General features: G+C 44.2%; 2 protein-coding genes and 1 pseudogene across 17 annotated transcripts in view; 2 read left to right on the top strand and 1 right to left on the bottom strand.

Annotated features, from left to right (window-relative positions):
- Window positions 1-16,060, top strand: part of LOC142572384 (uncharacterized) — a 113,812-nt gene extending 97,752 nt beyond the window's left edge. For 11 of the 15 annotated variants that reach the window (XR_012826072.1, XR_012826073.1, XR_012826069.1 and 8 more), the window contains one exon: window positions 13,003-16,060. The gene's annotated coding sequence lies outside the window, so the exon portion shown is untranslated. Of the gene's footprint in view, window positions 1-11,853 lie in introns of all 15 variants that reach the window. The other 4 variants (XR_012826071.1, XR_012826064.1, XR_012826063.1 and 1 more) reach the window with 2 other exon arrangements.
- On the bottom strand, window positions 7,156-11,319 carry LOC142570379 (uncharacterized; annotated as a pseudogene).
- A 2,319-nt stretch (window positions 16,061-18,379) lies between the features above and the next one.
- Ipp (inositol polyphosphate 1-phosphatase) overlaps window positions 18,380-19,583 on the top strand; it is a 33,856-nt gene continuing 32,652 nt past the window's right edge. For both annotated transcript variants that reach the window (XM_075681469.1, XM_075681470.1), the window contains exon 1: window positions 18,380-19,438. The gene's annotated coding sequence lies outside the window, so the exon portion shown is untranslated. The remainder of the gene's footprint in view (window positions 19,439-19,583) is intronic.

Below are 19,583 nucleotides of genomic sequence, written 5' to 3'. Positions count from 1 at the left end.
AAGCCCTGCAGGATTTGGCTTTGAGGGAACGCACTGCCGCACAGGGCACCTTCCAGAAAACAGTATCATTTGTTCGTCAATGGACACCTCACGAGATCGCGGTAGCTCAATACAGGCATTTCGGAAAGAGGTGATGATAGGCTTTACGAGAAACAGCCTGTTTTTCTCCTGTTCTTCATCTGGTATTGACAGCTTGTCAACTAAGTGCACATAGCTCCTGAGTTCAAAAAACCTGTTTCGGGTCATTGCCTGAGCAAGGAGCTCAGTTCTGAACATTCTTGACCAGTACAGTCGAACCCTCGGAAGCTTCAGGATCCCCATTGGAATGTGGATGCCCACAAATATCTTCAGTTCTTTCGAATCGGTTTGCACAGACCTCCCTCCAGCCTGAACAGAGTATAGGTTGGTCTGGAATGCACATTCTTCCCAGAAATATTTGGGAAAGTATTTAAAAAAATACTTCAATGGTTTGTCCACGTCTTCACATTCCTGATTCATCAACACTTCCTTTTCCTCTATCGTCAAAGCAGGAAACCTGATGCAAAAGAAAAGAAGGCGCATTTAGTGCAAAATGTTATTATTGCATTCAAAGTGCTTTAGCGTCGCTCTCTGCGCGTCAAGAAACAAGAAAATACTTGCGTTCCGTTCCTCCACTTGAATGTAGTCTGTCCTTTTCTTCACTGGTCATCTGTGCTGGCCGGGCTGTCTTCAATTTCTGATTCTCTGTCGCTATCTTCGTCCGGGTCGTCGATGGTGTCAAAACTTTCGATGTCCTCTGAATCTTGTAGATCAGCGTCACTTTCTTGAAGAGTCTGAATCTCAGCGTCAGTCAAGTACCCCACTGAAAGCCGCAAAGGAACAACCATTAATAACGACCCACAGTCCCCGTTCGGGGCATCAAAGTTAAATAGCACCTAATGAGACGCAGCAGCAAAGCAGGCAGACTAAACTTTACTCAAATTGTGGGAACACCGTTCGAAACTGCTGGAATATTCTCAAAATAGGGAGGCAGTGATTAAAATGTTGTAAAAAAAAAAGTACTCACGTCGAGGATGACAGCGCGCGCCTTTGATAAGGGATGCCATATTGAAACGCGCATTTTTTTTTTTGCTCACGCTAGACCAGTAGCGCCATCTCACGGAGGATAGAGAAAGTAGGATCTCAGGAGGTGGGAAATGTGAATTCGGAGTTGAACCGCGCATTTGCTAGATGACTGCTCACTCTCAAAGCAGTGTCCCCAATCAGGAACACAGGCACTCAGGAGGTTATCACTGATACATACAGCATCAGAAGGAAGGTGATTCCAATTGCGCCCAGTCCTGGGCAAAACAAGAGTGAAAGAAATGCTTAGTGTTGCAAATGTCAATTCCAACTTTGTGGCTGTGGTCGATGCAATCGGATCGGTAATGTGGCCTAGAGATAAATTGGTTGCGCAGAACAGGATGGTAATACAACTTATGAAAAAGAGTTAGTCTGAAAAATTTGGCGGCACGCAGGCAGGGATGGGAGAGCAAGATTAGACTTCATGGCAGTAACACTAGTGGTTCGATTGTAGTTGCACAGAACAAACCTTACGGAGTTCTTTCGAACAAGTTCTAGTGCCGTTACAAGTTTGTCCTGACTTGGATCCCATATCGAGCGTCCCATTCTAGCTTGGAACGTATTAGTGTTTTGTACAGCAATAAATTAAGTGACGATGGTGCTCTAAGGAAGTTACGACGTAACTAACCTAACATGCAGTTTGCGTTGCTAATTACATGTTCTGTGTGAAGGTTTCAGGTTAAGTTAGTGGCAATGTGAATGCCAAGGTATTTGTACGAGGTGACTGATTCTAAATGAACATTGTTAAGGTAAAAAGAAGATATGGAGGTGTTAGTGCGAGAAATATGCATTGTTTTAAATTTGCTAGTGTTAAGTTCCATTAACCATGCTTTGGACCAGGTAGCACCAGCATCAAGATCGAACTGTAAGAGGGTAGTGTCATTAACAGTTCTTATTTTGCGAAAAATAACACATTCGTCAGCAAATAAAAGAATGTTAGATTTTAAGAGAGGCACCAAGTCATTGATATAGATAAGGGACAAAAGCTGTCCAAGAACTTATCCCTGTGGAACGCCTGAAGAAACATGGCGAAAAGCAGAGCAGCACTGATTCGCGACAACAAACTGTGAATGATGTGTAAGAAAAAATTCAATCCATTTTAACAAACTAGTGTCTAAATTTAGTTGATTTAGTTTATGAAGCAGTAATCTATGTGAGATCTTGTCAAATGCTTTTGAAAAATCTAAGAATATGCAAGCGGCATGAGATGATCGATCTAAGATTTGGTGCAATGTGTGAGTAAAACATATAAGTTGCGTTTTACATGAATTCGTTTTATGAAAGCTGTGTTGAGCAGTGTAATGTTGTTTGGGTTTGTTGCGTAGGGTTTCAAAGATGCAACGGCACGACGGATGTCTAGCTATGGTCAGAACAGTTCTGAGATGGGCTTTGTGTTCTTCTGGAGTCCTTGAGGCAACCAGTATGTCATCAAAATATGGCTTCACAATGGCCTGCCCTTCAAATACCTTGTCAATGGCCTGCTGGAACAGCTCGGGGGCTGTCGCAAGCCCAAATGGTGCTCGAAGAAAACTGTAACGGCCCCATGGTGTTGTGAATGTGCAAAGCTGTGAACTTGGTTGATCCAAAGTCAGTTGCCAGAAAGCACTCTTCGCATCAAGGACAGAGAAGACTGTTGAGCCATTCAAGCTTGCAAGAAGCTGTTCTGGTACTGGTATGCGGTAGTGTTGCCTTTTTATTGCTGCATTAAGGTTGCGTGGATCCAGGCACAAACGAACAGTTCCGTCTTTTTGGTTATCACCACTATGGGATGGACCCATTCACTATGTTCTGACTCTCGCGTGATTACGCCATTCCTCTCCATGCGCTTCAGCTCTGCTTTGACCTTATCCCCAAGTGCACTAGGTACTCTACGAGGAGCACAAACTGTCGGTACTGCATCTTCACGCAGCTGGATGCTATAACGTCCCGGAAGCTGGCCGATTCCTTCAAATATGTCAGGGAAATCATTCAGTGCTTTCTGAAACTGTTCTTGCAACACTGTGTCAGTGGACTTTGTTGTTGCTTGAAGGGTCTTCACACGGGAAAGCAAGTGCAGAGTTGTGCATGCAGCGGCCCCTAGTATCGGCTTGAGGGGCTCCTTCACCAGAAGAAATCTCAGACGGCACTCCCTGTTGTTTACCGCACAAGACAGTTCACATTCACTGTCTATTGGAAGCTGGTGGCCACTGTACGTAGTCACTTTAGCTGTGGTTGGTTTGGTTGCTGGTCTGCACGGCCACTGCTTGAACATATGTTCTGGAATTATGTTGACGTCCGAACTGGTGTCTAACTTGAATGTCACCTCATGTCCATTAACACTGACACTTTCGCTCCAGGCTGCTGCGTCGGCATTGACACTGCACGTAGTCAAACAGCCCAAGTATAATTCCTCCTGTGAGTCTTGTTGTGGATGTTCATGAAGCAGTCGGACTCGCAGTCGATGCGCTGCTGTCTGCCGACGTGGCTGCTTGCACAGGTGCGCGAAATGGTCAAGTTTGTCGCAGTTGTAACAGTTTTTGCCAAAAGCTGGGCACTGTTGTGGGGGGTGTGAGCTTCCGCAGCGAGGACATTTACAATTAGACCTTTGGGACGAGCGATGAGGCTGCCGAGGTTTGTTGATCCTAGCGGACGACCTGTTGTCTTCGTGGGTTTCCGATTATACGTGTGAACGGCATTCACTTCTGGGTGCTGATCACTGGTTACGATCTCTTGCACATGTTTCTTTGATATTTCCGCTGCCTTGCACGCTGAGACGATTTTTTCTAGAGTGAGGTCGCGCTCCCGAAAGAGCCGTTCGCGGAGAGCTCCATCGCGGATTCCAACCACCACGCGGTCGCCGATGAGTCCGTCGCACTTGTCACCGAAGTCGCATTTCTGCGCCTGTCGTCGAAGGTCAGTAACAAAATCGTCAATTGACTGACCTGGCTTTTGTACCATCGAGTTGAACACCTCCGCTGCTTGTATGACGTTCTTGTACGGGCGATATAACTCGTCAAACTTGTCAAGTATGTATTTCACTGGGTCTGCGTCTTCGTTTCTGGCAGCAGGGTCTGGAGGGAACGTCTGTGCGATGCGACGAGCATGCGGGCCAAGTACATGAAGCAACAATGCTTTCCGCGCTGATTCAGGCTTAGTGTTGTACTCACAAGCCAGTTCATATATGGTGAATGCTTCCCGCCATTCTTCCCATGCGGTCTGAGGAGTGTCACCAGGTTCGAAGTGAGCCGGGGGCTGGATGAAAACGTTGGCCATTTTGTTGATTTCAGGCGTTGCGGGGACGATCTGCTTACACTTCTGACACCATGTTATGTTGTTTGGGTTTGTTGCGTAGGGTTTCAAAGATGAGACGGCACGAAGCCGCGAGTGACAGACTCCATTTCTTGAGAACAACAACTCTGGCGGCCACGACTGGCCTAGCCTTTATTAAAAAATGTTGGATTTGTAGGGGGCGCCAGGAGATACATAACAAGCAGCACTAAAGAATGAGTTTGATTCCAGAAAGTTAACCAAGTTACTGTAGATTACATGTTCTAGTATTTTGCAACAGTTACTGGTGAGAGAAATAGGGCGATAATTACAAGGAAAGTTTTTATTGCCTGATTTAAAGACTGGAATCACCTTCCCTATTCTTCCATTTTTTGGGGAGAGTACCCGTGTCCAAAGATTGTTGGAATATTTTTGTTAATATAATAGAGCAGTAGGTACTAGTGTTTCTCAAAAATTTGGTGTTAATACCGTCGAAGCCAGGAGATGACAAGTTATTTAACTTGTCGATAAGCTTAGCGACACCAGATACGTCGATTCGCACTGAAGGCATAGCTACATAAATGAACGCTTGTGTCAGGGGTAATTAATTTGAAGAAGCAGGGGAAAAATTCTGTACAAATGTTTGATTAAGAAGGGTCACACAAAGATTGTTGTGTACGGGTTCATCAGAACAATCATGTAAGGTGATAGTGTCGTGAGGCGGAGGGTTAATGGTGCGCCGAAATTTCTTTACGTTAGAGACTAGCATCAACGGAAGCACAGTAGATAAAGTTTTCTCTGGCATTTCTGATGGCTGCAGGATAAGCCTCAGATGCAGTCTTGTGTGCGTCCCAACGTAAATTAGAAGGTGAGATCCTGGCTGTACGCTAAAGACGTTTTTTCTTGTTGGACAGCTGTTTAAAACGGATGTTGTACCATAGTGCCTGCCAATGGGTGGTGTTGACTCTCTTTGGAATGTATTTTTTTATTAGTTCGTGCGCTTTAGCTTCAAATGCATCCCAATTAGATCGTACTGAGTTAGTGTCGAAGTTATGCAAGAAGACATCTATGAATGCATGAAGTTCAGTATTGATTGCATCAAAATTTGCTCTGTTGTAGTCAAGAATAGTTTTGCGTTATTTTGAGCATTTCAGTGCGGTTGTTTCGATGTGAAAGTTTAGCAGTAAGTGGTCACTAATTCCAGGATAGCAAGTAACATCAGAGAGAAGATCAGGGGTAGTTGTTAGAATAAAGTCAAGTGTGTGTGGTGCAGTAGCAGATAATCTGGTTGGCTCAGAAACAATTTGGGTTGACGAAAAGGCAGAACACATATCTAAAAATTCTTGTGATTTGGTTGAGGATGGAGTTAAAGTGGGAGGGTTCGTATTCCATATTATATTAGGGAAGTTGAAATCCCCTAAAAGTATGACAGGTGACGTAGGAAATCGAGCGCAAATCGTATTAAGGACGTCTTGCAGTTCACTTAAAAAACAGGAAGAGAAAGAAGGGGGTCTATAGCACACGCCTAAAATGAGTTTGCGATCGTCAATTTTTACTGATGCCCAGATGATTTCGAGGCATGTGCTAACCGATATGCTCGATGAAGGAATATCATTTGAAACCACAAGTAGTACGCCCCCACCTCGAGCCGCAGTGCGGTCGCATCGGTATACGTTAAAATGTGAAGCTTCATGAAAGATTTTGCAATCTTGTATGTTGTTGATTGTTGGATTCCCATTCATCATGAAGTTACCAACAGGGTTTGTTTTTTAACAGTCTCTCGCTATGTGCCCATACCTTCCGCAGCTGTAGCATTTTCAATCCACTTGATCACGCTTGGGCGGCTGTGGCGTTTTCTTTGATGGTCCCCCACCACTTGCTTGGTCTGTGCATGGCCTCCATGATCAGCTCCGGCAGCACGCCATTGCTCCAGCCATTCCATTCACACGGAGAGAGCGTAATCAGAGAAAGCGGTGTGACTGCTCCTCTCGCCGCACCGTGGCGCGCGCGACCCAAGGCTCGCTTTCCCTGATGCGGACGGGCGCAGAGGACGAAAGCGCAGTTTTCGCAGTCTGTGTGCGACGCGCACTAGAAAATTATCGCACAGCACAAGTAGCTGACTGCTGCAATTAGGCAATTGCTTTTTTAAATTATGACGCAGACTTAGGACCGGGGTGAGGCAGATCGTCATGAGAGCATTCGTTTCACAACACGCAGGCAATTTTCTTTATTTCTGTAGCCGTGCATGGTTTCAAAACATGGAACATTTTACAGTTGAGCGGAGAGGATTATTTCAATTCTGTAGTTCTTTTACATATTAGCTTAGAACCTGAAATTACTTTTGATATATAGAGGTCAAGGAGTTGTCAGTTTTCCTCTAGAAATGGTACAAATGTGATTTGTACTTGCATGCGTGTAATATATTTAGCTTTCAAAGCTTGCAGATGCCACTGAATGCATTGTCCCACTCAAATGTTGGGCTTCCTTTTTGTGGATGGCTCTTTTGTGATGTGTTCAAATGTATCATATTATACCCCAATCCTGCTACAGCCTCGAAAGAGGCTAGCAGTATCCCCAAATAAACAAAAGCCTGAAGGTTTTTTTACGTTGTGTATGGTTGGAACTGAGGCGAATTTAGTCTCGTTTTTTTTTCTTGCATGCACGGCAAGCAAAAAAGAGGGTTTAAAGCGCCGAAGCTACAGCTTGGCAGGAGGACAGATAAAACCATTTGAGGATAAATAACATTTTATTTACAAAGACAAAATTGGAGCCATATTGTTCGGCATCTGTTTTTACATTGTGTTTATTTTAAACACAGAACACTTTCCTGTGCAGTGGCTTGCAGGCCAGCTTTTTGCAGTAAGGAGCCCTGTCTGTCACAGTAGCCCCGACGTTGGCTAAGAGTGACCTCATGAACTTATCAAACACTACAAATAGTGTGCGTGCGGCGTGGTCATCCCTTGCTGGCCAAACGAAAATGGGTCACTGCTCTAGTCGAGGCAATAACAGTTCAGCCAGCTGCTGACGCACGTTGCTCTTTTTTATGTGCGGCAGGGCAATGTCAACAGCCTTCTTAACGGTCACAAGGACCATGACAAATACTGACTTTGGGAATGTTAGCCCACCCCTTGATTGCAGGTCAATAAGCCCCATCAGCACGGGGCTGGGTCCATCCGACTGGTGGAGGGGAGGGCAGAAGCTGCATGTTCTCCGCTCCTCAGCTGCTCTCGCCACGAACCCTGCTATATAAGCAATGCTGGCATTTGCTATGGTTGATGGGGGCCGCTGCACTGAAATAGAGCATACCCATATTAGTATATGGAGCTAGACGTTCTGCAATGTATTCCCATTTGTGAGAGCACAAAAAAAAAAAAAACAGCTTTTGGCACTAACCTATAAAAAAGTTCCGCAGAGCAAATTTTAGACAGCATGTAGAGACAAAACTTGTGCATAAACCAAATACGACATTTATCATGTCGCCACTCAACGTGCATTCCCTCAAAATTGTCAAATTTCGGGCATTGATACCACTCAGTTGTTATAGCCTTGACATAACGCAAAATGATCGCTTTTTTGTGGCACTTCACATGGGTGGAATAGGTGAACGAGTGTGCACTTACGAGGCATCGCTTTCAAGGATGTGAAGAGCTCGTCAATGTGCATCACAAAATCTTCAGTTCCCGTGAACCTGAAACAAAAATATGCACACTATTCATATCAGCCAAATATATGTATCAGACAAATCGCTGTTGGCTGCAAAAGAACAGTACTAGTAGTCCAGCGAGGCAGCCAAGCGTAAGCTCTTGAGAAACATTTGATGCAAGATATACCTGGCTGGGGCAACTTGTGCTGTCTCGATTGAGTCATGCGTGGTTGCCTGTGCTGTTGCTTCAGCCGGAACATGAAGTTCGGAGGACTTGATGTTCCGGCTGCGCAACAGCACAGTACTGGGCACATTACTGGGCAGCAAAGTACTGGGCAGCTACTTTAAAAATCGAGTGAAAGGCACAAAAAGCATACCTGAGTTTTGTCATACAGCGCGGCAACTTTTGCAATAAAAAAGAACATTCAGCACGATGCATGCAATCTGGACGAAATGTTGCGCGGTAAAAGCCTCGGTTGCCCCAGTCGGCTTTTAGACGACCACTAACGCTGCATGCAAAAGCAATCCGTAACTGTTTAAAAACGTACCTCTCCTTCTTTGTAGCTGCAAGAAGGAGTCGAAAGAAATTGACTTCGTATTCACTGTTCTGCGTGACAACGTGCCAAAAGGGTTGATATCGCCACTGAAATCTCAGGCAGTGCCGGCCAGGCGAGCGTCACTTGAGCCTTGGGCTAAGGTCGCCACCTCGCGGCGTGTTACGGAGTTAGCATAATTACACTTCTCCGCTGCGCTACGCGCCGAATGGGTTGGCCTGAGCAACGGCGCGCTGCTGGAGCTGATCGCGGAGGCCACGGTCTTTGACACATGCATTTGTGATCACTTGCTCAGGTGGAGGCGCAGCAGTCCAAGATCTTGAGGTCGGAGGCTTGGCACGAGGTGTCGTGGCACCTGGATTACCATTTTATAGCTTGGCCCCGGGTGACTTTTGCATTCTAGCTTTGCTTATTCGCTCCAGTCTTCACAAGTCTGCCAGCAATTCATCCTCGTCCTTGTGTTCCTTCGCTGTTATAGAGATGCATGTCTCTAAACCGCAGCTCTCCAAAACTTGTTCCTTGGTATCTTGCATAACAAGGTCTTTTCGAGGAAGTATGCTGTGATGGACTCTCCCTTCATCTGGACTCTTTCGTGCATTTGCTTCCATTTGCTTCCATGCTTGTCTGGCCCACAAATATCATTTTGAAGGCAATCTTGAAGTCCTCCCACGTAGTGAGGTCATCGACACGAGCCTAAAGCCAAAATTGAGCAGGTTCCTTCATGTGAAGCCTGGCGTTTTCTAGTCTGAAGCTGTCCGTCCAGCCGTGCAGGACCGCCATAGAGTCGATACTCTTTAGCTACGCTCTGGCTTCATGGGATTAGCCGTCGCTGTTGAAATCAATAGCTTTGTTCAGGTCTGGCATAATGTGTAACGCTTCCGGTTTCCTCTGAAAGAGCCCCAGTAACCAAAGGTTTCACTCCAGCAGAGCTTGCATCATTTCGTGGGTTTCGCCGCCGTCTGCCATCTTCGGTATTGTCTAGGCATCTCCCTAAGCATACGCACAGTTTTTCGCCTCCAGCTAAGCATCTAGGCTTACAGACTTCACACAGAGCGTCCACTCACACGTTTTCAAGGCAACACAAAGGGTCCCTTTTACGGTCAGTACCTCCCGAAGACGGCACCAATGCAGTGTCCATTGAAAAGTCAGTGAGCATCACCGTTGGCGCAATCCCATGACATCATCTTCCAGGATCGCTTCGCCACGAAGGTTTTGGTGTATACCACTTCTGAGATGTTTGGAATTTCTTCGCAGACACACAATTTTTTAAAGAAGGGCACTCTTTAATAGATAAATGAAAGAAAAAAGAGTTCACAACAGCGTGACGACTGCCTTTCTTCGCGGCCGCCATCTCTCCCTATGTTGCCAGCCTTGGCTTCTGATTCCGCTAACACAATGTGCACAGACCCTCTTCATCTGCAGTTTCTCGTGAAGAATATTGTGAACTCGCTCTGCCGAGATGCCTCCAATTTCAGCTATCTCATGTACCTTCACTCGGCGGTCTTCCATGACAGTTCCATGAATTTGCAATGCCATTTTCGCCGTGGTGACCTCCACTGGATGCCCAGGACGTGCTTCATCTCACGTCGAAGTTTGTCACATTTGAATTCATTCATCCAGTAGTAAAAGGTCTTCAGTGATGGTGCAAAGGCTACATGAGCTTCACTGAACACGACTTTAATTTGAACAACCGTCCAGGGTTTCAAATAAAAAAATGCTTGATCACCGCTCAAAATTCACCTTTTTCCACTTTGGCAGGAATTGCCACATAGCTCAGTGCCAATGGCTGTCAGAAGCTTACTAACTGTCGGTACCAGCATAAACAAGTTCTGCTGTCATATGAAGGGTGCTTCTCGCGTGCCACCTAGAAGAAAAGAGAATTGTAGTGCCATTGCTTGTATTTTTACCATACTTATCAAACAACCCTCGTATGTGGTTATTGATCAGCCAGACATCAATTAGCGCTTTCGAACAACCAGGTGGTCATTACTACCACTCAACAGTATGCTATGTGCATCATGTACATGTGATAACAACTGACTGACCATGCTAGCAACACTTGTAATATAATAACCTGATAATATGCAGACATCTCACACATCAGCAGACAAACAGCAATAATGCTCCAAAAGCAAAAAAGATAAAAAGATGACAAAGCATCCGTGACAATATATTCGGGCTGATGACGTTCAAATAAGCAATTAACATTCATGCATGCTTTCGTGCAAATGATATCGCATATTTATTCGAATATAAGGTGAGCTTTCTTTCCAGAATTTTTGGCCTAGAAGTCGCCCCCCACCTTATACGTTACCTTGCCTTTAGGTGCTGCTTCATGAAAGCGAAAATTTCGTTTTATAGTGTAGCTTTGTCGCGATGCATGCCGTGATGCCATGAAGCCGCATTATAAGGTAGAATTCACGCTACCGTGAAGCCATACCTAAAGGCATAATTTGCATATACTTCACACTCTGCGTGTTGAAGTCCGTCCCCCTTACTTCATGGCTACCATATTGTGTTTTGGCTGTGTCAGTAATTCAGCATTTCAAGCAATCCCCGCTGAGTCTCAATAATTCATCGGCTACCCTATATTGCCTTATATTAGTGTGCGTACTTAGTGGGCCCCTAAACAACCTCTTAACATTTTTTGGTGCATTTCAAATAAATACTCGCATCGTGTATAGAATGTCTTGGTGAACTTGGCACAGGGACGCCACAAATTCAAAAAGCAAATTCATGCTGCTCACCTGGTCCTTCTGGTGCCTCTCTGTGCATTGTGATATCAACAGGGTGCTCCAGGGGATGTCAACAGTGTAAACACTGTCAATTGGTAGACCTACAAGAACGTACGACTACGGGTTCATCAGCTAGCGTGCATCTATGCAGTTATGCAGTTGCACACCTGCTCTTCCTAGTTGTGTTGCTTGCTTGATGCACACATATTGCATGTTTTTATTTGTGATTTGCACTTCCTCATCACTCATGTTTTACACAGATTACAAAAGTAACAAACAAAAAAAAAACAAGTTAGGAAACACAATGCAAGTCGTTTTCTGCACTGACGCATTGCTTCAGCATTTGTTTTTTTCTAGGAGGTGCCAGTGATGTACACGCTGCAAATAGCAATGGCAAATCTCTGAAACACAGTGGTACGGTGTCATGTTGCAGGTCTGGAAAAGCACTGTCAAGCAGTGTAGCCTCCTCTATTTGCTCGCACTTTCTTTTTTCTCTTTGTGTGGTGTGTTGTCTGGCCTCTAACAATGCATTGTAAACAAAATGAGCAGTGATCGCATATCATTCACAACACAGGGTCCATTGCAGCACTGCTTCATAGAAGCACGGGGCACAGGCCGGCATGGCAGCGGCAGCAGGTACCCGAAAAGCGCAGTCGTGGTAACCGGATGTGGATGGTGTTTTAAAACGAGGAAAAGAGAGAAAGCATGAATGTGACGTTCGTAATGTTGTAATGTCCAGAGGAGTAGATGGTGAGGCAAAGAGAACACCCGAGGGGAAAGACGCAAAGTAGAGGGAGAAACGAGCGGTGGCCACATTCTTGATTATCAAATGCCTTAACTCTGCTTTTATGGCATCATTCAAAAAAAAATCCTTGTGCATGTTCACTTAGATTCGTACTCAACTGCCACTGTGTAACAGATATTCAACCTCGGGGTTGTTTAGAGGCCCTTTGCAAGTTTTTTTTTTTTTTTCTGAAGTCTTTCAACTGGCATCCTTGCCTTATAATCATTACTGCCTTATAATCAAATATGGTATCCTAATGTCATACCTGTCTTTATTTAATGTGTACGTTAGGTATAACTGTGATACAAGACAAGCCTGTGATCAGTTTGGCTTCTTAAAAAAAAAGTGGTATTGCCATACAAGATGTAAACAGAAGTCTCAGCGTTAGATAAGATCAGGAAGCATAAGGTTCAGCTAGCTTGTGGCATCTGTGTCTGAGAAACAGGCTTGGGCATACCACATTAAATGTTGCCAAGAAAAATACTTCTTATTGACAAAGTGTAGCTCTGGCCAACAAATTCCTCTGCATTAAAATTATATTGCTGCAGAGCTGTGCAAGAAAGATTGTTCCAGTAATCTGCAGTTTCGAGTAATTGAAGCAAGTGGCACCAGTGGTAGCATTTCGCAGTAGTACCTGTTTGCAGTTGTGATTATTTATTTTGACTTTACTCCCCGTGAAGACAGGCCTTGGCATTGTGAACTGATTGGCTGAGGAAGATGAAAGGGGTTCAGTCTATTCCATTTCCATTGTAGCAAGTGTTGAGGCACTGGCAGTTGCATTATAGACATGCAGTGGCAAGCCAGTCCAATGGAGAAGTATACATCATTAGAAAGATGTAAGGTGGGGGCTGAAAGCGGGATGCTGAGGCATGAATGTGAATGTGCAAACCGAGAATGAATGACGAAACCTAAAAAACAGTAATATTGTGGACATTGCAGCAAATTTTCAAGAGGATTGGCAACCCGATTAGAAAAGTCGAGTGAGCTGTATCAACAAGAAGGCCACAATGACTCTTGTGGTGGGAGGAAATCAGCCTAAGAAGATGTGACAAGACATTGCTGAGGAAGTTTTCAACACTAAGGAACTGAGAAAGGAGCGGGTAAACAGCATGGGGAAGGGGTAAAAAAGTCTGAAAGAAAGAAAAGGACAGCCTTGCAGCAACTGTTCCCCATATGCAGTTATGCACAGGATGAGAAGATACATTACAAATGCGTTGTCAGTAGAAATTGCTTGAAAAATTTTTTGTGCTTTAAGCTACCGGTAATTAAGGATTGAAAAGTAGTTTGACAAAGCATATAAAGGAAGGCATTGAGATTACTGTGGTGCAGTGTTCCAGTACAATGTAGCACTACGCCTTTAGCTCTTCGCATGGTTATGTATATGATTGGGAGAGACAGTGAAACAGCTGTTTACTGTGTGCGACTTCATAATCAATGATCTGTGTATAAATTGGCCTCTTTTTAATGTAGCACTTTTTTGAACGGAGTTTCCATGGTAAACCAACCCTCATTCAAGGAATTTGTTTATACTAACTTGGGAAGTTTCTATATGCCAGAAATGTTATGTTCTATACTTACCTCAATAAAAAAAACTGGTTTATGGGGCCGTTTATGTCGGAAGATATGATCACAATTGTGCCAAGGTCTAAAACACCAAAGACAACTCACTCCTTTCTTTGTCACTCTCATGATGCACTTACAACTGTTAGTTGGCTAGTTGCATTCCAGGTGTTCCAGGAGAAAAGGCAGTTTTAAAGCGAAGCTTTCTTTCTATCTTCCTTCAACTATGTGCTGCTGTTGTCTGGCACGCCGCATTGGGGGGGTAGTTCAGAGGGTGTACATACATGGCAGGAGCGTGGCAGAAAGGAAAGTTGACATGAGAAACTCGTTTGGACCATTCCCTCACGTGTAATGTGCACAGTGCACTCTGGAGCTCCCCTGGCGTAACCACATCAGCCTCTTTACAGCTGTAATTATCATGACCCCCCCTCAGAAGCATTGAAGAAACTGCAGCACTTACTTTCCTGCTAGCGTGCAAGTCCAGAGGGGATGTAGATAGAACTGGGTGAGGATGCAGTCTCAAAACAAGTGAATAACAGCTTTGCCACTCTCACAGTTTCCGTACAGGAGGGGAAGAGGGTGGGAGGGAGAATAGATGGCACAAAAAAGCAAGGACACAGGGGTTGCGGGCAATCTGAAGGTACGGTACGGTACGGTTCACTTCTTCTATTTCTGAAAAATAAACATAATGCAAATTTCTCAAGCGGACAACTGACGCAGGGCATGTAGACGCAAAGCGCATTGAAACACCTAAGGTCTAGGCAGTACTACGGAAGCCATCGCATGTCAAATCAACACTTCTGTGCCTGCGGCAGTAGCTTTATGCCTATGGCATTGCTCGAAGTAGCAGATTCAATCCCGACCTTGACAGCCATGTTTTGACAGGAGCGAAATACAAAAACACTGGTATACTTAGGTTTAGGTGCACATGAAAGAGAACCAGGGTGTCAAAATTAATCTGAAGTCCAACCCTATGGCGTGCCTCATAATCCGACCATAGTTTTGGCTCGTACAGCCCCACAATTCAATTAAACTTTAACACCTCTGCCACGATGTGATGTGCCATGTGAGGCAATGATAATGTCCAACCCTCTCAGAAATTATGAACAGGTGTGCACAAGAACGCTTCAAGCAAATGTCTCCCTTTGTGTTCTGTGTACTATGCAGACAAATGGCAGTGGTGCGCTCAAGGAAACATTTAACATCAACTCACCACCCTCGTATAAAACTAAGATTAAACACTGGAGAAATTAAACATTCAGCATCAACATCATTGCAAATTATCGTCAATCAAAGCAAACGCCATAGAAAGCTTTGCTTACATCGATTACTATGGTGTGTAGGATCTGCATATTTTTTCTACTTGCAGTGTTTTTTTTTTCTTTTTTTTCAGATTTGTATGCTTGTTCCGTACTGCAAGTTGTAGCCCTAGTAAAGTGTTAGTGCTTTTTTTTTTTTCAATGCATAATCATTACTGTGATAAATGGCAGGACTGTGATCGCTAGGCTTATGTTTTCTTGACATGTGTGCAATATACATGAAGCTTTCAGCGTAACTATGTAGGCTGGTTGCTTTACAAACCATTTTGGCCTCTCTGATTGTGTGGCAGCTCCTTATGCAAGCTGTCGATTTCATCTTTTGATTGTCGATACTATGTGTATACTATAATGTGCATTTAAACAACTGACATGCTCCAGCAGTTGTTGCTGTTTTCGCATTGATGTGGTACAGGTGGCTGGTACATGTGGCTATTGACACATTTGTCAATAGTTAGCTTTTCTCCTGAAACTGCTGTTCATGTATTCATTCCTCTATGCACTGTTACAGTAAAAACTGATATTTTCAAGTGCTCTTGGTTACTGTGTTGCCACAAAGCTTTTGCGTTCAAGACTTTGCACAGGCGGTGTGCTACAAAAGGAATCACATGCCGGCTCACCTGAAAAAATGGAAGCATGAAGTTGAATTAGATTGAAGTCGGCAAACAATAGTACGAAAAAAAGAAGTGAGATTGCAAATTGCGTTGTCTGATTGCTTCTTGTGATTTATAAAAAAACGACAAAACAAGGCTCAGCATTGTGATCCATGAGCTTATTTTTGTGACATGTCTTTTTAGGTTTACAAGCATTCTGTTAAATGTTTACTTTTTGAATGGCATGCTACAAATTATGTAAAAATGTACAATTGAACTTCATTGTGTTTTTCAGGCAAGCACTGAGAAAAAAAAATTCACAATCCAGGAAAATGTGGTGCCTAATAAGCCAAAAAATAGTTGAAATCTCGCTAAATAAAGCTCGCTATCAGTGTCTGAAGGTCTGATTGAATGTTACACATTTTTCTTTTTGTGCAGTGGTAGCCTTCATTTTTACTCAGCGAAGCTTGTGATTTCCATCTGTCAGTTGGGGTCGAATGTTCAATAAAGAATGCTTGTTTTTTAGCACCTGTGGCCCATTTTAAATTTTCATGAAGATATATATATATATATATTGGTGACAATATAAGGTATCGGAGGCCGCGACAGCATCTAGGAGTGTGCATGGGTGTGTGGCAACCACTTGTGCCTTCGTCCACTTCTTCGGTTTTGCAGTCTCAAGCCACATCGAGATCAGCGACCATGTCCAACAAGCTCAGTAGTTGCGATGCTCCAGACCATCATTGAAAGATGCATATTTACATTAGATGACATGGGCTCCTTTTCGTGCCATCGCATTCTCAAGCTTCCTGCAGCTTTTCGGCAGACCCTTGGCATTGCACCTTCCAACTGCTTGCCCATCCAAACCCTGAAGCCCTTTTGGAAGCAATGCCGCACAGTTACAGCAGAAGCAATGTTCCATAATGTAGGGAGGAAATGCATCGCATCATCGATTGAAAGTCTTTGCATTTTAAGACATACGTAACAACTTGGAACAATATAATAAAAGGAACACATACTCCTACAGGAAGCAAACAGCACCAGCATTTCAGAGCACAATAGTTGGTATCAACAAGAACATATCGAGAAGGTTATACTGATTATACATTTGTGCATTGTATGCAAATGCTGCGCTTAGGTAGCATGCAGGGAGCACATTTGATTTCATGTCAAGCACAGATTGTGCGTTATTCACTACGGCCTGACTTAGTTACTAAGTTGCTGGCTCCATTCCTTACTGCTTTGCTGTTTTTGCTGGTAGGTGTTCTTGAGCAAGCAGTGCCTCAAAAGCAAGCCTGCCAGTGGATTTGGAGGTGAGGACTCTGCAAAACACTTATCACTCAAACCGGAGGCCTCGTCAAAGTCAATGCTTTGAATTGTAGTTTGAACTGGGGCTCGATTTGTTCCAGTTCAAGTGGTATACTAAAGCTAACTTCAAACTGGCAAATAGAATCGGTTAAGTCCTGTGTCAGATTGTCAATTTAAATTTGCTTGCAGATCCAATAATGGCTAACATCGAATTGCTCCACAAACGTGCCAGTGAGGTTTCGCCTATAAAGCCACTGGCTTCATCTCTAAACTGAATCTAAGTAGATTCCAGGCTGAGCAGGCCCGTTTGTTGTTGGATCACTTGAGGCAGCACGTTTAGGGGGAGAAACACTGCAAGAATGTTTACAGAGCAATTACACACTCGTAGCATAGCAATATAACACTGTATTACCACACTGCAAGGGTCAACGTTAGAGTAGTGCTGGTGCCAGAAAGAGAAGCAGTCTGTTGACAGCACCAGCCAGTACAACATGCCTCTATTACTGTGCAGTGCCTGAACAAGCCCATTTCAATATAGGTAGATTTTCCTTTGCCCATTTCAGCAACGTATGCATGGAGTACATTTCATGTGACTGCTAGATGTTATCTCTACAGGCAATGGAAAAACACTGAACCCTTTTCTACCAGCCATTTTTGCTTTGGGTGTCTCAAGACTGGAGGTGAGAGCATGAAGCCACTGAAGCATAGGTATGTTTCCTTGTTTGTTTCTTGGAGGCTGCACGCCACAACAAATCTTTCAAAAAGTGTGGAAAATTGACACAACAGTTAAATAATTCTTTAACAAGACAAAAGTAACTTGGGCTCTATAGAAGAAATACCCCCCATGCAAGAAGCATGAGGTCACCGGCTCAGTCGCTGCTGTGGTGGTCCCATTCCAAAGGAGGCAGAATGCAAAAAGTGCATGTTTATTGTGCTTTGGGTTTACGTTGGAGAACCCCAAGTGGTCAAAATTAATCTGAAGGTATCCACTACAGCATCTCTCATAACCTACTCTGCAGTTTGGGGACATTGAACCACACAACTTAATTTCAATAGGAAACAAATTTAGTCGGGGCACTTGCCGGTTCGTTCCTTGTTTTCTTTCTGCTTTTCTCAAGGCTTACCGACTTGCAGCTGTAAATAAGGTGCCCTAAATACAGAAGTATCTCAAAAACTGAGTACACAGGATAGAACATTGTTTCGTCATTGTGACCAGAAAGTCTCCTTGCTGGTTGAGTCTGCTGGCAAGATGACATTGACTGTTTTTTGGGACCACTGCTATAATAAGAACGTATTATGCCAACTTGCTCGAAACAATAACGGAAGCTATCAAAATTTACAGGCGTGACATGCTCTAGGAAGGCATTGTCCTCTTGCAGCACAATGCTCCTGCTCACAACTAAATTGCAAGTTGCACAAATGGAAACAATCTTCACTGAATATTAAATTAGCATTTGCTGTGCTCTCGGTCCTTGTGCCTTTGGACTTCATTTCCTCTCCATCTAAAGTGGGTTTTTTTTTGTTTTTTTTTTTAAAAGCAAGCAGTTCCTGATGGTATATGTTGATTGGCGAAATCAAGTCCATAGCCTCCTTGCCAAATTGTGGCCCTGAGGTGAACTTCTACAAGAGTAGTACTTTCTATTGTGCAAATGATGCCAGAAGTGTGTCAGTGCCTTTCGCTCGGCTGAAAAAAGTAGGTCAAGGGTAGTCTTTATTGAACGCTTCTCTTATTGACGAAAAACCATGACGTGCAGATTGTTACATGCTGTGCTTGAGTAGAGCTGGTTTTGCAAAGTCAATGTATTTGTCACAACTGTGTTTTGTTTGAGAACATATAGCTTTGGGTTCTGTTGGAGAACTGCTTTTCGTGCATTCACGCTGTGGGTGCACAAAATGCGATGGAACAGTCGCGATCGATATAATTATGTTGCTGCGCATACGACGATAACTCCGCCGTCAGGAAGACTGCCAACTGATTCCAGTGCAATGTTAATTCTGGTCAGCAAGAAAACCTCTGGTGGAGCTATAGTGTGCAACCGACTGCTAGCAAGAAAAGGTTCGAGTAGAATAGTGAACTGGTCCCCTACAAGCTGTAGCCACTTGACTGTCCAACTGGCCCCGGTAAAACATTCTCGCTCGAACTACCGCCGCCAAATTCCTTTGCAGAAGTGAGATTGGAAGTGGGTCGTTAAGCCAACAAAAAAGAGAAAAAAGAATAAATGTTGGCAAAGTTTGCTTCCGGCGTCGCCGCGCTGTACTCATTTCAAAACGCCCGCCGTACTGTGCGCCCGGATGATACTAAACCAGTGCCCCACCCCCTCTACGTACATTTCTCGAACGACTCGCAACCGTGGCTGAGTGCCGACGTTGTAGGCTGTGGTTGCGCCGTTTGGCGTGAAGGGGGTAGAGGTGCCCATTTAATACGTTGGTTCCAATAGAGGATTGAGATAATTCACGCGAAAGTCTGGCTATCCGGTTGTTTCGGTTTGTGGCGCCATTCGAGCGGTCTCCGGACAGCCGCTACGGGAAGCCGAACAACGGGACATCCACTATGGGGCATCTGTCATCTAATTAGACGCGTTTGTGCCGATGTTGCAGGTACGTGGACGCTATTGTGTTTTCTATGCTGTGATCCTCGTTTGAAGTTTGCCTAAATGCTGGTTCTGCTGCTGGTTCTGTAGTATTGTAGGCTCACTTTTGAACGATTGGTTCGTTCACCGCACCCATCGTTTGTTTGATTATT

The sequence above is a fragment of the Dermacentor variabilis genome, chromosome 2 (assembly GCF_050947875.1).
Source record: "Dermacentor variabilis isolate Ectoservices chromosome 2, ASM5094787v1, whole genome shotgun sequence".
In the NCBI taxonomy this organism is placed as follows: Eukaryota; Metazoa; Arthropoda; class Arachnida; order Ixodida; family Ixodidae; genus Dermacentor; species Dermacentor variabilis.
The sequence above is the reverse complement of the archived record's forward strand: the minus strand, read 5'-3'. Positions and strand labels throughout refer to the sequence as shown.